General features: G+C 40.2%; 1 protein-coding gene and 1 long non-coding RNA gene across 10 annotated transcripts in view; one reads left to right on the top strand and one right to left on the bottom strand.

Moving 5' to 3' along the window:
* Positions 1–16,776, bottom strand: part of Cpeb3 (cytoplasmic polyadenylation element binding protein 3) — a 191,832-nt gene that overhangs the window by 158,265 nt on the left and 16,791 nt on the right. For 4 of the 9 annotated variants that reach the window (XM_060388758.1, XM_060388750.1, XM_060388745.1 and 1 more), the window contains exon 1: positions 54–205. The exons of 4 other annotated variants lie outside the window; for them this stretch is intronic. The gene's annotated coding sequence lies outside the window, so the exon portion shown is untranslated. Of the gene's footprint in view, positions 1–53; positions 213–16,776 lie in introns of those variants that run through there. One more of the 9 variants, XM_060388711.1, reaches the window with a different exon arrangement.
* On the top strand, positions 116–12,169 carry LOC132655764 (uncharacterized). The gene is made up of 3 exons (XR_009593585.1): positions 116–237; positions 2,810–2,939; positions 11,684–12,169. It is a non-coding gene; the product is annotated as an uncharacterized LOC132655764 (long non-coding RNA).

Consider the following 16,776-nt stretch of genomic DNA (forward strand, 5'->3'; position numbering starts at 1 on the left):
CGCCTGCTATATGAGAAACCAAAAAAAAAAAAAAAAAAGAAGTGAAAACCTACTGAAACGTTTAGAAGTGTTTGCTTCTTATTACTCTAAGGAGTATGGGCTTTCTGCTTATTCTCCAATTTTCTCGTCTCCAAGTCTGCCGCCCAAGAGATTTCCTGGCTTCTTGGCGTTTCAGGTCTCAACGGGAGCCTGAGAAATTCTCTGCAGAGTGGAGAAATGCTTCTGGTTGGATTTGAGGTCAGAGGGAGGGAGGTGGGAAGGGAGGAAGGGAGGGAGTCTGTGAGATGGAGTGGGGGCGGGACTTTAAAAATGCATCTGAAATTTAAGTAGACAGTCAAGATAATTCTGGGGTTGCCAGATTTTCATTTTTGAATCCTCCTGCTGCTGCCTCTGTCACAAGACTGGCAAATTTAGAATGCATTCTTTTATCACTAGTATTAGCAGTGCAAGACTATGGTTTGACGACCCTGAATTACCATATGCTAGCAACTGTTAAAAATAGAGGAGTACAAAGTCCCCAATTCTCATGCATTGTAATTATAGTACAGTACCCTCACTGCTTCATTTATCCATATAAGGAGTGTATGGTATTTTCCACTTCACATAGAAGGACTATATTCACCTCTGTCATACAACCTGTTTTCTTACTCAAGGATGAAAACAGTAATCACTCAAAACCAAGAGATTTCCATGTGTGTACTTATCACTGAATTAACTTGTCTCAGAACATGTTAATTGCTTTAAATATCAGAATATTACAGGGCTGAGACCTTGCAAACAAATATTTTGAAATGTCAAAGGAGCTATGATCAAACATAATTATTTTTAGATGATGATTCAGTACAATTGCAATAAAGTTATTAATATATTTAATATAGTTAATTAATTCATATAACTGGAGAAGCATCTTTCTTGGGACATTTGTAGAAGGGCATTCAGGTACACACAACAGTTCTGCCTGTGGACTATTCAAAATAACAACTCTTAAAATGGAGGTGGTATCACTCTAAACTTGCACAAAGGATGTAAGACAAGAACTTGAATTAACAGTTGTTTTACTAAAACTATCATTAAAATGCCATTTTAATACCATTTTTCATTTCATATATTAAGAACATGTGGGCTTAGGAAAACACTACACTTCTCCCAATCACCTTATTTTCCTTTCTATTCCTTTTTTCCCTGCCTCTTCCCCTCCCCTAAAATAACCCAGCCCAGTATAATGAAACATGCACCAGGGATTGCCGGCTACTATTAGTAAAGCTGGCTTTAGATTGCTCTCATGCTCCTCAGTTCCCTGTCAAACAATGATTAGGTTCAGCACAGAGAGGAGAGTGGACCTTGGATTCAGACAGCACAAAGTTCCATCACTGCCAAAGAAGGTGGTCACAGACATTTTCATCCTTCCTTCTCACTGGGCTGCAGTAGACCATTAGACTTCTGGAATTTGAGCACTTCGGGGAACTAAAATTTTCTTTACAATAGCTTTATCATCATCATGGCTGAAATATGAACTGGATTATAATCTTAGTATCACCCAGCTTTTCTTATTGCTTATATTTAACACTTTTGTTAATGCCTTTAGTTAAACTGCATGCTCTAGATGGGAAAAATGCTGGACTTTACCCACACCACCACCACCCCAAGCCAAAAAGTAACCTAGACTCAGAATATTTTATAATGGCTGTAGTTACTATTAATACTGTCATTCAATTCTCACAATGCTATAACAAAACACTCCCTTCTTTTCATAATGATCTTTAAAAATAATACAAATTTCACTTTCTGTATAAATTTACTTGGTCAAGGTCAAGACCCACCTTTTAATAAATAAGATCTTTTAAACAAAAGGTAAGTCCGTGACTAATATAAAATTTACAAAGTCAATATGCAGTATCCTTAAATAACCGCTTCTATAATTTGATTTGGAGGGGTTTTTTTGCTTATATATAGCCAAGTCTGAGAAATAGATGCCTGTTTCCCCTCCCCCACCAGACACAATAGATCGGCTTTTACATGCAATAACCCAATTTCAAGTAATAAAGTCATAGCAGCAGTTACCTTTAAGTGTCCAGTTTTTAAGGATCGATAAAATTGAAAAACTGAATAGTATTTATTTCTTCTTTCGGGTTTATTATGTGACCGCTCTGGAAAAGCACTTTGACAACTGTAAGAAGAGTGGGCATGCGCACACAGAGGACTGTGGGGGCTGAAGTCCTTCACAAGGTACTCAGCCCGGCTTCAGCACATTCAGCCAGGAAAGGAGGAAGCCTCGTAAATACAGATTCCAAGGGGGAGAGGTTGTGCCCGGATTATATTATAGCCTCCAAACCAATCTAAATCAGGAGTTGTTGAAATAAAAGAAGGAAAAATAAACTGGATTGTCAACTTGATTTAGGAAGCAAGGCTAAACGAGAAAGTAGATTGTAGGACTCAGAATAAATAGACCCAGCAGAGCTACCTTAAATGGTATTATGATGGTAATGGCTGGGTAGACAGCAATAGGAACCCCACTAGAGAGAAAGAGATTAGGGTTGGAAGAGAAAGAATAGATGCAGAACTCCTGGGAAATGATAAACATTAAGGCTCTCACCCACAGTTTGCTTTGTTCTGTTTGTGACACGGGAGACAAGGCTAACCTGGATCCTCGGCCTCACCCTCCCAAGAGCTGGGATTATAGATATGAACTACCACACCTGCCTAAAGAAAACGTTTTTAATGCTAAACTTACCTTAATACTAAATGTGCTACTGACCCTGAAGTGTAAAAATAGATTTTAATCACAAATGTTTGCCATCTTATCTATCAGAACTGACTGACTGAGATGGGATCTCCCTATGTACCCCCTTGGACTGGCTTGGAACTGGCTATGTACATCAAGCAGGCTTCAAAATTGCACCAATCCTCCTGCCTTTGCTTCCCCAGTGCTGGAATTAGAGGTTTGTGCCACCACACCCAATTCAGGATTTCTTTGTATTTGAATTTTTACTGGATGAGCAAAGCCCATATTCATAATACCAGCACTGGTAAGACTGAGGCAATAGAATGTCCATGAGTTCTCAGACAGTCAGGACTATACACAAACTGTAAAAGGGCTGGGGAGACAGCTTACTTGAAAAAGTCCTTGCCCCCAAACAACAACAACAACAAACCCTAAGCACGTCATGATCTCACCCTTATAAACCCAAAGCTGGAGAGGTGGGAACAAGTGGGTCTCTAGGGCTCTGTATAAGTCCAGTCCAAGTTGAGAGATACTGAGAGAGAGAGAGATCTATGGCCATATCACTTGACCTCAACCTATCTCTTCCAATCTAAGCACGGCCTACTTAGTATTTGGATGGGATGCTGCCTGAGTTAACCAGCTACTGCAAGCTCTTAGCCTCCCCATCCTTCCATTTGGCTACAACCTAGGGCCACTCCACCATGCCCCCCCACCTCCACCCCAGAAAATAAAATGGCAGACTGCTCCTGAGGAAAGACACCTGAGGCTGACCTCTGACATCCACTAGCACTTACACACACAGGCACAACTCCCACATACATAAACACACATATATATTCCATGCAAAAAAATTCTACCTCTATGCTCAGTCAACTCACCTTATTTTACCTTATAAGATGAAAGTCTACCTTGCATTATTGATATAGTAATGAAATAAAATTTAACTCTTTCACTGCAAAATAATATTTGAAATGATACTGATTAGTATATTACTTAAAACCTTAAGAGTGTAACTTCATTGGACAATGACTTCTTTGTATAAGATTTAAAAAAATATATATGCAGTTTCTAGTTAGGGGGAATTGTATTGGGGAGATATTTGGTTGGTTTTGAAACAGGAGATCATTTAGCCCAGTCTGGCCTTGAACTTGCTATGCAGCTGAAGATGCTCTTGAACTTCTGATCCATCTGTCTCTACCTCGCAAAGTAGTGGGATTATAGGTGCTACCACACATAGCCTTTAATTTCTTTTTATTATTAAAATTGGTATATGATTCTCCCTATTTTAACCTAATGATTTCATGGCCAACTCTTGCAACATATTAACATCAACTGTCATTATGTATAGCTTCTGAAAGCAATAGATCAAAAGCTAAGTTTGCTCACATAGGCAGAAGATAATATTTCTGTGGGTTCTGTACCATTCACCCATGGGGTTCAGAGTAAATGTCAGCTAATGACTGTGCTGATTGACCTTAGAATTGAAAATGCTAAGCATCATTTACAACTGTCATAATTTTCTATTTCCCTTCAGGTTTATAGTTAGCAGGAAAGTATTACCAGAAACTATAGCAATTGCATCTTTTAGTAGCCTTTGTTTCTAGGCTTTTGGTTTGTTTGTTTGGTTTTTTGTTGTTGTTGTTTGTTTCCTATCCCTCCTTTCTGTTGTTTTTGGGGTTTTGTTGTTGTTTTAGTGAGTTTCTTGGTATTGTTTTGTTTGAGACAGGGTCTAACTATATAGCCCTGGCTGGCCTAGAATTTGCTATGACCAAACTGGCTTCAAGCTCAGAGACATCCACCTGCCTCTGTCTCTCAAGTGCTGAGATCAAAGGTGTGGGCATCATGCCCAGACTGTCTTTGTTTGGTGACAAGGTCTGGACTGGCCTGCAACTTGCCTTGAACAGGCTGACTTTGAATTTCAGGTCCTCCTTCCCTTTCCTCTCCCTCGCATGCTGGGATTGCAGGAGTGTACCACCACTAGTGTACCATCTAGTTTCACAGTGCCGGGATGAACCCAGGGGTTCGTGAATGCTATGCAAGTACTCTATTCACTAAACTGTATCTTCAAGCTCTGTATCCAGTTGTTTAAGGATATTAAGTAATAAAGGAAAAAGCCCAACCCTAATAATTTAGGTAGTTAGGTGAAGTGGTATATTTCTGTAATCCCAACACTTTAGAGGCTAAGACAGCAGGAGTTACACTAGCGCCAGCCTCGACTATAAAGAGAGACCTTGTTGCCTAGCTCCAACCCCCCAAAAATTGTATTTTTTTTAAATTATGCAGGTGCATGTTTGAAATGGTTTGCTTGAACATTTATTAATCCAACTCACCCCCAAGTGCAGATCTACTGGTAATTCACAAGCTAGAAAAAGATAAACTTTGGTAAATGATAATGAATACTAACCATACTTACTGTACTTAAAAGTAAGTAACTAATCTCTGCCCTTCTTTCCTAAATGATCACTCAGACCTAAAAACAAACAAACAAACAAACAAACACCTCAAACAAGAATACCAAAGAATACATACCAAGCAAACTCAGGAAGGCCTGACTCAGCACAGGCAATGGCTCTCTACTGAAATATTGGTTTGGTGTATGTGTTATTCATGTCTGCATGTGTAAGTACACATGCAAAAGCCAAAGGCTGACACTGGTTTTGTTTGTTTTATTGTTCTCACTTTTTATTGAGGCAGAGTCTCTAGCCTCATAATTGAACCTAAGATGGCTGATTCTGCTGGTTCAACAAGCCTGCTTGCTCTAAGACCCCACTTTGGTCTCCTAAACTCTAGGATCATAGGCAGGCTGCCATACCATCCCATCATTTACCTGGCTGCTGAGGATACAGACTCAGTTCCTCATACTTGCATAACATGTGCTTTTCCCACCGAGCCACCTTCCTAGAACCTCATTTTTTTATTCCACCTCTCACTTCCGTGTTTCAAGACAGGGTTTCTCTGTGTAGCCTTGGCTGTCCTGGAGCTTGCTCTATAGATCAGGCTAGCCTCAAACTCATAGAAATCTGCCTGCCTTTGCTTCCCAAGTGCTAGGATTAAAGGTGTGTGCCACCGCCTGGCAATCAGATCCTGTTATAGACAGTTGTGATCCACCATGTGGTTGCTGGGAATTGAACTCAGGACCTCTGGAAGAATAGACAGTGCTCTTAACTACTGAGCCATCTCTCCAGCCCCTCATTTTGTATTTAACCAAAACTGTCAAATACGTTTTTTGAGACAGAATCTTTGTAACCCAAACTGGCCTTGAACCTCTGCTTCCTGGACATGAAACAACACACCTTTCTGGTCACATATACCTTTTGGGGCTGCTTTTCTCCTCCTGACTAGGATGTCTATGACACTGCTTATAAACACAAACAGTCTGTAGGTTTTCCATACATACAGCTTTTTGTTTGTTTGTTTGTTTAGATACGTTCTCACTATGTTGTTCAGGTTAGTCTCAAACTTATGAGCTCAAGTAATCCTCGGACCTTGGCTTCTCAAGTATCTAGAACAGTATTGGCAAATACTCATGAACACAGCTGTCTTCTGAGCACTGATGACAGATATGCACCACCATTCCTAGCTCCATGAATGGCTAGATTTACAGACAAAGGATATCTTTTTATTATTTAAAACAGCCAAGATTCTAGTATAAATTATACTTCATTTAGAAGGACAATTACACTAGGCATCTGCCACAGGCACAAGTCTATAATCCTCAACACCTGGGAGGTAGAAGCAAGAGGATTAGAGGTTCAAGGTCATCCTGGACAGTTTGGGACTCACGAGACCCTGTCTCAAAAAACATCAAAAGAAAACTAAATAACAACAAAAAATATGGCAAAAATGTGGAAGGAGACTCAAGAAAGAAAGTGGCCAGAGAGGAGAAGAGAAGAAAGGGTAATAAGCAGGGTATATATAGTCAAGTACATGGTGTGTGTATATTAAAATGGCACAATAAAGCTCACTGTTTTGTTCGTACAAGGAAGATATACTATTTTAAAGCATTATAGATGTTTAGAAACATATCCAGAATTGAGAGTGTATTTCACTGGTGCAATGTTTGCCTAGAATGTGCAAGGTCCTGGCATGCATCCCCAGTATTGAAGGAAACAAAAGAAAGAAAATAAAACTAGAAGAATATCTTCACAGCATTACGGTAAACAACAATTTATTTGTTTGGGCACTGAGATTGAATCCATGGCTCACACACATTGAGCACATGTTCTAACTAGTGAGCTATACCTCCACCCCACCCCACCCCGCAATTCCTTATAACAAATCACAAAAACAATGACCAGGAATGAAAATAACAAACTGTACTAATTAAGAATATGTCTAGCCAGGGTGGTAGTGCATGCCTTTAATCCTAGAACTTGGGAGGCAGAAGCAGGGAGATCTCTGTGTTGGAGGCCAGCCTACAGAGGGAATTCCAGGACAGGCAGTGTTTACACAGAGAAACCCTGTCTGGAAATAATACATATATTGTGTGTGTGTGTGTGTGTGTGTGTGTGTGTGTGTGTGTGTGTGTGTGCGTGCGTGTGTGCTTACAATCCCAGCATTTGGGAGGCAGAAACAGAAAGAATGGATGGTGAAGGACCCTCAGAGAAGTTGTTAGTTAAACAGGAGTTGTAGAATTCAGCAATAGCATTTGATCTGGAAATGGACCCTCTGTTGATATAACAATGCCTAGGAAGGCATGTCGAATCAAGGAAACCTGGCAGTACTGTTCAAAGTAGGTGACATGATATCCAATTTTCTAAATCTTCAGGAAGACATCAGTATTACCTCTCCTCTCAGTGAGGCATCTTTTCATATCCATTTTGTGCACTTTTATTCTTTTGCTATTGAAGTCTCTTATCCTTTTCTCTTTCAGGAGTCTACCCTTATTGATTTGTAAGAATCCTCTATATATTCTCATTATAAGCCTTTGACTGAAATATAGAGATAGATAGTGTATATATTCTTCCATTTTGTGAGTTTCACTCTAACACTAAAAAGTAAACAGATTTCTGTTTGGTTTGGTTTGGGTGTGGCATGTGTGTGTTTTTGAGGAAAGGCCTACCTGAAACTTGGTATGTCACCGAGCTGGTTGACATATCCTGTTTAATGGCACTGCTCTCAGTCCTATCACTCAATGTCAAGAATCTAGATGGGATTCTGCCCTTCCTCTTCTCCCTAACTGAGGGAGTCTAACTGGTCACTAAAACTTGTTCATCTTGCCTCCTCAATTTCTCCTTGAATGCCTTCCTCTTCATTTTCATCCAGCATAACCCAGTCCCTTAACTACCTACTGTAATTGTATATACACACACGTCCCTCATACAGTACCCTTCCATGTTATACTGCAATATTATACTGTAATATAACATGTCACTCATACAGTGGTTTCCATACTAAATCATGAGCCATTTTTTAAATATGGGTTTTCCATGGTATGGCCTTCATGAAACTCTGACCTTCGCTGAAAGAATAAGCTATAAAATTCTTCTACTTTTCTGCCCAGCCATGTCAACCTTGGCAGTTCTATCACCATATCCCTGCCTTTATCCTGGAATACCTTTCTAGCTCTGGATAATTTGCTTCTGTTCACTTTGGCTCTCTGAAGCTTTTGCTGACTATGTGGACAGAATTGACTTATTCCCTGAAACACAGATATACTTTGAGGACAGTATTCTTCATGCTTTGCTTACATATCTGTTCTTGGTAAATTAGCCACTGTAACCTAGGCACTGTGGAGATGCTAGACAAGAGTTTACTGACCAATCAAAGAACAGGGTATGTTTTGCCTCATAAAGGCTAAGAGAATTTTTAAGTTAATTAATTATCTATTATATGAAGAAAAATTCTTACAATATGTATTTCAAAACTGCTATGTTTAATGAACACAGCATAATGTTTAGTATAGTTAATCAACCCTTTCTCCTGTTGTAGGATATTTGTTTCTATGTTGGTTTTTTAATTAATTATTTTTTTTAATTTATTACAGTTTATTCACTTTGTATCCCAGCTGTAGCCCTCTCCCTCATCCCCTCCCTTGTTTCTATGTTTTACTATTTCCAAATCAGCTGTTTCTTTGAACCATATTTCTAAAGAAGAAATTACTCATTTAAGAAGCAGAAAAGTAAGATTTAGACATGTGCTTACAATGAACCAGGTGTGGTGGCACATATCTGTAGTCCCAGCACTCAGGGAGGCAGAGGCAGGGGATCTCTGTGAGTTCAATTCCAGCCTGGTCTACAAACTGAGTCTAGTACAGCCAAGGCTACACAGAGAAACCTTGTCTCGAAAAACAAACAAACAAAAAAAGATAGGTGCAAACAAATCCCTTAAGAAAGGTTGCATCACTTCATACTTCTACAAGAAAAGAACCTATGAAACATGAAATGAGCTAGCATGAGAGCACATGCCTATATTTCCAACACTTGAGAGGTGAGGCAGAAGGACCAGAAGTTCAAAAGACTGCGTCAGCTACACAGTGAGTTTGAGGCCTCCGGACCTACATAAGACCCAATCTCGAAGATTAATAAATGAATGCAAAGTATAATCACACACATGTATATATGAAAATTCCATAATAAAACCTATTACTTTGTTTGCTAACTTAAGAATAAAAATAAATGAAATGAAACACAAAGATGGTGGATGAATATATATAGAACAAAGAATAACACAGTCCTTGACCTGATATTAACCAAACAATGTAGGTGGTGTTCTTCTGACATGGCAAATATGTGTGTATACACACCCATGCACATGTGTGTAACACATGTGTATCTATACATATAGATGTATATGTATGTATATATATACATATATATGTGTATATTTTTAAAGCTTCTTACTATGTTGCCCTGCCTAGCCTAGAATTCACTACTTTAGACCAGGCTGGTCTTGAATTCACAAAGATCCACCTGGTTCTTCCACCCCAGAGCTGGGATTCAGTTGTACACTAACATAACGTATTTGCTAGTTTTGTGTGCCAACTTGACACAAGCTAGAGTCATCAGAGGAGCCTCAGTTGAGGAAATGCCTCCATGAGATCCATGAGCTGCAAGGCACTTTCTCAATTAGTGATCAATGGGGGAGGGCCCAGCCTGTGGTGGGTGGTGCCATCCCTGGGTGGGTGGTCTTGGGTTCTATAAAAAGACAGGCTGAGCAAGCCATGAGAAGCAAGCCAGTAAGCAGCACTCTGCATCAGCTCCTGTCTCCACGTTCCAGCCCTGCTTCAGTTTCTGTCTTGCCTTTCTCCAGTGATGGACTATGATCTGGAAGTGTAAGCCAAATAAACCTTTTCTTCCCCAAATTGCTTTCTGATCATAATGCTTTATTGCAGCAACAGAAACACTGAGACACCAGGTCATATGCTCTTTCTTTAATTTTTCTATTATTATTTTAGTACTTTATGTGCATAGGTGTTTTGCCTGTATGTATGTATGTATGTATGTATGTATGTATGTCTTTGCACCCTCAGAGGCCAGAAGAGGGCATCAGGCCCCCTTGAACTGCATCACACACAGTTGCAGTGGCAGACTGTTGTGAACCACTCTGTGAGTTCTAGGACTAAAAGCCAGGTCCTCCTGAAGAGCAGCCAGAGCTTTTAACTGCTAAGGAACCTCTCCCCCAGTCCCATCTCCCGCTGTGTGTGTGTGTGTGTGTGTGTGTGTGTGTGTGTGTGTGTGTGTGTCAGAGAGAGAAAGTGTTTTCACACGTGAATGCAGCTGTAAGAATGTCATGCTGTGTGGAGGTTAAAGGCCAACCCAGGTCCTTATTTCTGACCTTGTTTGAGAAAAGATCTCTCTGTGTTTGCCACTGTCTATACTAGACTAGCTTCCACAAGCTTCTGGGGACACTGGTTCTGCCTCTTAGTGTCACTGGGATTACAGGTGCAAATCACTGTTCACAGACAAACATAACCAGGCTTTCATGTGAGTTCTGGAGATTTGAACTCAAAGCTCTGACACTTGAACAGCAAGTACTTCACCCATTGAACTGTCTATCCGGCTCTTATCTTTTTTTAAAAAAAAAAAAAACAAAAACAAAAAACTATGCCTTCTGGAGCTTTGGTCAAGGGCTTTATGCATGCTAGGTAAATGTTCTACCCCTGCTAGTCCCTTTTTATTCTTTTTGAGTTTCAAAGAAAAATTCAAGGTATTAGATGTTTTTACAGATGCAGCTTACTCCTTAAAATTTTGGGAGGAGGATAAGGGAACAGTTTAACGGTAGAGCGCTTCCCTGTCTTGCTTAGGTCCTGACTTTGATTTCCAGCACCATTTTTTTTTTTAATTGTGGAGCCAGGAAGGTGGCTTAACAGATAAAGGCCACTTAATTACCTAGCCAAGATGACCTAAGGTCAATCCCTGGAATCCACTTGATGGAGGGAAAGAACCAACTTCCAGAAGTTGTCCTCTGATCTACACACACACACACACATACACACAAACACAAATAAATGTGAAAAATAAAATATATAAAAGTATGAACTTGGAGTTTGAGAGATGGCTCAGAGGTTAAGAGCACTGGCTGCTCTTCCAGAGGTCATGAGTTCAATTCCCAGCAACCACATGGTGGCTCACAACCATCTATAGTGAGATCTGGTGCCCTCTTCTGGCATATAGGTGTACATGCAAACACAACATTGTATACATAATAAATAATAAATCTTAATAAATAAATAAAAGTATGAACTTACATTAGTAGCTAAGTTTTCACTCATAAAAAATTGTTATGTGATATTTTTTTAGATTTTACCTAATGCAAGTTGAACTTCCCTCACCATAATGTTCTTTTTCTTTTTTCTTTGTTTTTGTTTTTCCTTTCATTTGTTTTGTTTGCTTGAGACAAGCTTCACACAACCCAGGGTGGCCTCAAACTCCCTAAGTTTTTGAATTCCTAATCTTCCTGCTTCTATCTCTAACGTGCTTGGTTTACTTTTTTTTTTTTTTTTTTTTTAATGTGTACAAGAATTTCCCTGAAGACAGACATGTTTTCCACCGAATACCTGGTACCTGAGGACACCAGAATAGGGCAATGGATCTCCTGGAACTGGAGTTACAGAACTAAACCCTGATCCTCTGCAATAAAAGCAAGTGCCCTTAACTTTCTCTCCAGCTTGTTTTGTTTTTATCTTACGCTCTCATCACAGTAACTCTATTACAAGAACTTTCTGGAGACTATAAAAACTTCAGAATTATTTTAGAAAACATAATTAAGGCCTGTAATCCCAGCACTTGGGAGGCCGAGGCAGGAGGATTGCTAGTTATAGGCTCAGTATAGAGTGTAACACTGTCTCAAAAACCAGATAAATAGGCTGGAGAAATAGCCCAGAGGCTGAGTACATGTAGCTCTTCAGGAGGACCTGTGTTCAGGTTCTTGCCACAGCAGGAAGCTCCAACTCCAGCTCCAGGGGATCTGACACCCCTTTCTGGCCTTTGCAGGCACCACATCCACACACACATGTGATATACACTCACATACAGGTTACATTTTTTATAAAAACAGACAAACATCCAGGCATAGTGGCACAAACCTGAAATGTCAACAACCAGGAGGTAGAAGCAGAAGGATCAGAAGATCAAGATCATTCTGAGCTACACAGTAAGCTGCAAGCCAGCCTAGGCTACTAAAGACTCTGTTTCAAAACACAAAGCTGGCCCAGCACGGTGGCACATGCTTATAATCCAGCACTCAGAAGGCAAATGCAGGAGGATTGAAGTAAATTCTACCCAGGTCATGAATTTAATTATTCTGAAGGCTGTGTATAGAGCTCTGTAAAGAAGTGCCTGTCTAACAAGGCCCCATGTTCAATGCCTAGCACTGAAATAAAAACTATTGTGTGGTAAGAGGGCAACGTGAAGGAGTTTGTTCTCTTTTGTAAGGACCAAACTCAGGTTCAATAGGCTTTGTGACAAACATCTTAACCTACTGAGCCATCTTGATAGACTTGCCCACCACATTTTTGAGACAGCCTCCCTACATAGTAGCCACTGGCTGGATCAGAATTCACTAGCTATAGCATGCTAGGGTCTAACTTGTAGCACTCTTCCTGTCTCTGTTTTCCAGTACAGGCATTCACTACTAAGCAGAGCCAAGACTATGTATTCCTTCACAAGACTTCAGAGAAATAAATTCTACACAGTTCTTAATCCTACCACTTCTAATTATTCTAGGGGCTGGGTCTACAGCTCAGTAATGCGATGTTTGCCTATGTTCAATCCATAGCTCTAGAAAAAAAAAAAGTGTTTTGTTTTTGTTTCTCTTAGCAGCCTTTGGTTGTCCTGGAACTAACTCTGTTTGAGACTGGGCTGCCCTCAAACTCAGAGATCCACTTGCCTTTGCTTCCCTTGCGCTGGGTGCATGGGCTACCACCACCTTGCTAAAACACTTAATAGTTTCAACATTTCATTTGAAATGCTGTTCAAAGTTGCTTCACAACTTTATTCACCTGTAATCTCAAAACTCAGGGGGCTAAGCCAGAAAGATCTTGAATTTAGGATAGCCTGAGCTATATAGTAAGATCTTCTAAAACAAACAAGAGTTGGGGAAGCAGCTCAAGGGCAGAGAGTCTGTCTAGCATGAGGTCCACCACCAGCACAGGAAAAAAGTCATGAAATTGACACCAAGAGGGGCCCTCAAGGAACAGGCTTTAGACGGATTATATTAGCTTTCACAACTTCAGCTCCATTCCAAACACTCAAGCTGTGACTTTAAGGATTTCCTCTATCTACATTTTCTACTTACATGGAAAAGTTTTGCCGTATCATTCGCTGATGTCTACAGGGCACGGTCAAACACTTACCCTAGGATTTAGGACTCTATCTAGTCCCAACCTATGTTTTCAGTTAGCATCATCCCTACCCCTCTCCAAGCAAGCTAGTCTACTGAGAACCATGAACCTCTCTGAGGTGTGTGCCACAGGAACAGTTTGAGCTTCAAAGGTGTGGGAAAAAGGCAAATGGTGGTTTTACAACTTCTCTTTCTACCATTGAAGCAAAGTGGTATGAAAACCAGACAAAAGCTTTAACCAGATTCTACTCACGGGCAGGAATGTCCCTCTCTGAGGTGTCCTTAAAAAAAAAAAAAAAAAAGTATGACCATCTTCCAGAAGATGACTCATCAAAGCCCAGCACAGTCAGTGGCGTATCCTGATAATTCCAGCACTAGAGGTGGAGGCAGGAGGCTCCAAAGTTCAAGGTCATCTTCAGTTCTATAGTGAGCTCAAGGCCAACCTGGACCATATGAGACCCTGTCTAAAAGCAAAAAGACAACTTATTTGTCCTAATAGGTTAAGAGAAAAGGCTAGTCCAGAGGCAATGAAGCCAGCTTTTCTTTGCTACCATTAGCAGCCAGCAATTAGCATGTTCTACACAATCCAGTGGAGTCACCACGAGGACAAGGCTGCTGTGTCTGTCCAGGTAGCCCTTGGATCCTCTCATTTGACGCCATGTCTGTATAGAATCTGTGCCATTCTCACATGGGGAACTGGACTTTACTTAATTTCTTCACTTTCACAATTTGACTTGATCCTAATAGTTTATACAGCAAATAGACTGTACAGAGCCCTCCCTTCCCCATCACAGGTTGTGTAATACACCCTCAGCACCAGAAAGTGAGCAGTAGGGATTGAAATCCAGCCCCTGCTCTTCTAACCAAGGACATGAACCTTATTGTAGAGCTGCATCCTGAAGAGGCCATCGACAAACAGGATATATGAATACATGAGAATCCCCAACATGGGCAAGTCAGGCTTAAGCTCAGAAATGTTATAAAACAGCTCTTACACAGTACATCTGGGACTGGGCTTTATACAGTGACATATATATCACTATAGCTCACGGATAGTGTTTCCCTAGCATGTTGAGAAGCCCTGGGTTTGATCTCCAGCATGTAGAAGGGGATAAATCCAAGAAGAGATAATTCAACTCTCTTAATTCACCTGAGTTTTATTTGTTTTTGAGACAGGCTCTCAATATATAGACCCCACTAGCCTTGAATAACTCATAGAGCTCTGCCTACTTCAGCCTCCTGAATTAACTGGTAGAGCTCTGCCCGCCTCAGCTCCTGAATTCTGGCCTACAAGTGTGTACCACCTATCAGTTTGTTTTGTTTTATTACTTACACTCTAACTCATTCAGTTAAATTTAATTAGGTCCTCTTTGTCTTCTGGTTTTTGTTTGTTTGTTTGTTTGTTTTTCTCAGTAAACCATCGTTTTCTTCTATTACTGAAGACTGGCTTCCTTAGGGTCTTACTAAAATCCAGAGATATTTTTCACATTTTCTTGTTGTTTGAAAGTACCTAAATGACCCAAACTGGCTTCAAATTCACAAGCCTCCTGCCTCGGCCTCCTGAGTGCTAGGATTGCAGGCATGTGCCACCATACCTGACTCTATGACTAATGTTTTCTTGGGGAATCTGAGAAACAAATATGTGTGGCAACTGTCTCTGCTACCACTTCTCAAAAAAACAGACTACCCAACAAAATGCTAGACATAAAATGACATCTTCATAGTAGTAGGGGATCAGCTTAATATTGTTCACAGGTGACAGGTGAAAAGGGCATGAGATTATCAAATTTAACTGTCATCAGGCGTAGTGGCACATGACTGGAATACCAGTTCTTCCCAGGAGGCTGATACAAAAGGATCAGGAATTCAAGGCCAGCCTTGGCTTCCTAGTAAGTTTGAGACAAGTCTGAGCTAAATGAGACCCTGTCTCAAAAATAAATACATTATACCTACATATGATTATCTAAGTATAGTTATTCCTACTACCACTTACCTGGTCCTAAGTAATAGGAGTAACAAGTGAATTTGGGCCACAGGCAGCCCACTGCCACCTTACAGATAACTCAATACCCTAGCCTCCCAAAGATGACAAAATATATCTAGGAGCAGTGGTGGACTCTGTACTCCCAAGTACTAAAGGATTAATACAGGAAGATTACTTGAGCCCAGGAATTTGAGGCCAGCTCAGGTTGGCCTTGAGCTTACTCTGTGTACCAAGTGGGCCTTGAACTTGTGGTACTCTTGCCTCAATTTCCCAAATGGCTTCCACAACCAGACTATGCAAACAGGCCAGCCACAGATTATAACTTTGGGAAGCAAAGGAGCCCCGACTTATACATAGACAATATGCCTATAAGACCCCTGTTCCTAGTTCCTTAATTAGCTTCCTCTAGAATAAAATGGGAACAATTTTAACAGTTGCTTTATCTAAATATCCAAAATTATGCAAGTGTGTATGAAAGCATTTTTAACAAACTAAAACAGTTAAAGGTCAATATTTGCAATTTAAAGTTAATACTGGGAGGCAGTTGACCTAGCTAGAAACTCTGTCCTGAGACAGATTCTTTGTCCTTTGTCTCCTTCCTACCCAAACACTAATACTAGGAGTCACACAAGTCAGCTCACTAATAGAGAAATAGGGTCACACTAGCCAAATTACCTTTTTTTTTTTTTTGACATTATGTTGGCTTGGCTGAACTTAAATCACAGAGCTCCACCTGCCTCTGCCTCTGAGTTCTGGAATTAAAGACATGTGCCCCACATCCAGCTCCAGAGACTTCTTACATTACTTCTTCTTACAGGCTGTATTTACTGATCTAGAAGACCACACCACCAAAGGATGCAGATAATTTTAACAGTTTCTTTTTCTTTTTTTTTTTTTTTTCATTTGATTTAAACTTTTGTGTATTGAGAATGTTTATAAAAAGCTAACATTTGAACTACATAGGAATTTCTTATGCCTTAAGGCAGTGGTCCTCAACCTATGGGCCTCAACTCCTTTGGCAAACCTCTGTCTCCCAAAAATATTTATGTTATAATTCGTAACAGTAGCAAAATTACAGTTATAAAGTAAGCACTGAAAATAATTTTATGGTTGGGGTCACCACAACATGAGGACCTGTATTAAAGGGTTGAAGCATTAGGAAGGTTGATACCCACTGCCTTAGGGAGTTAGTCTTCACATAACTCTAAATAATAAAAGCTATGATTCTTTTGCTTACATTTTTCGTACGTTTATTGTATGTGTGTCTGTGGGGGGGGGGCAGAGACGG

Source organism: Meriones unguiculatus, chromosome 1 (assembly GCF_030254825.1).
Source record: "Meriones unguiculatus strain TT.TT164.6M chromosome 1, Bangor_MerUng_6.1, whole genome shotgun sequence".
In the NCBI taxonomy this organism is placed as follows: Eukaryota; Metazoa; Chordata; class Mammalia; order Rodentia; family Muridae; genus Meriones; species Meriones unguiculatus.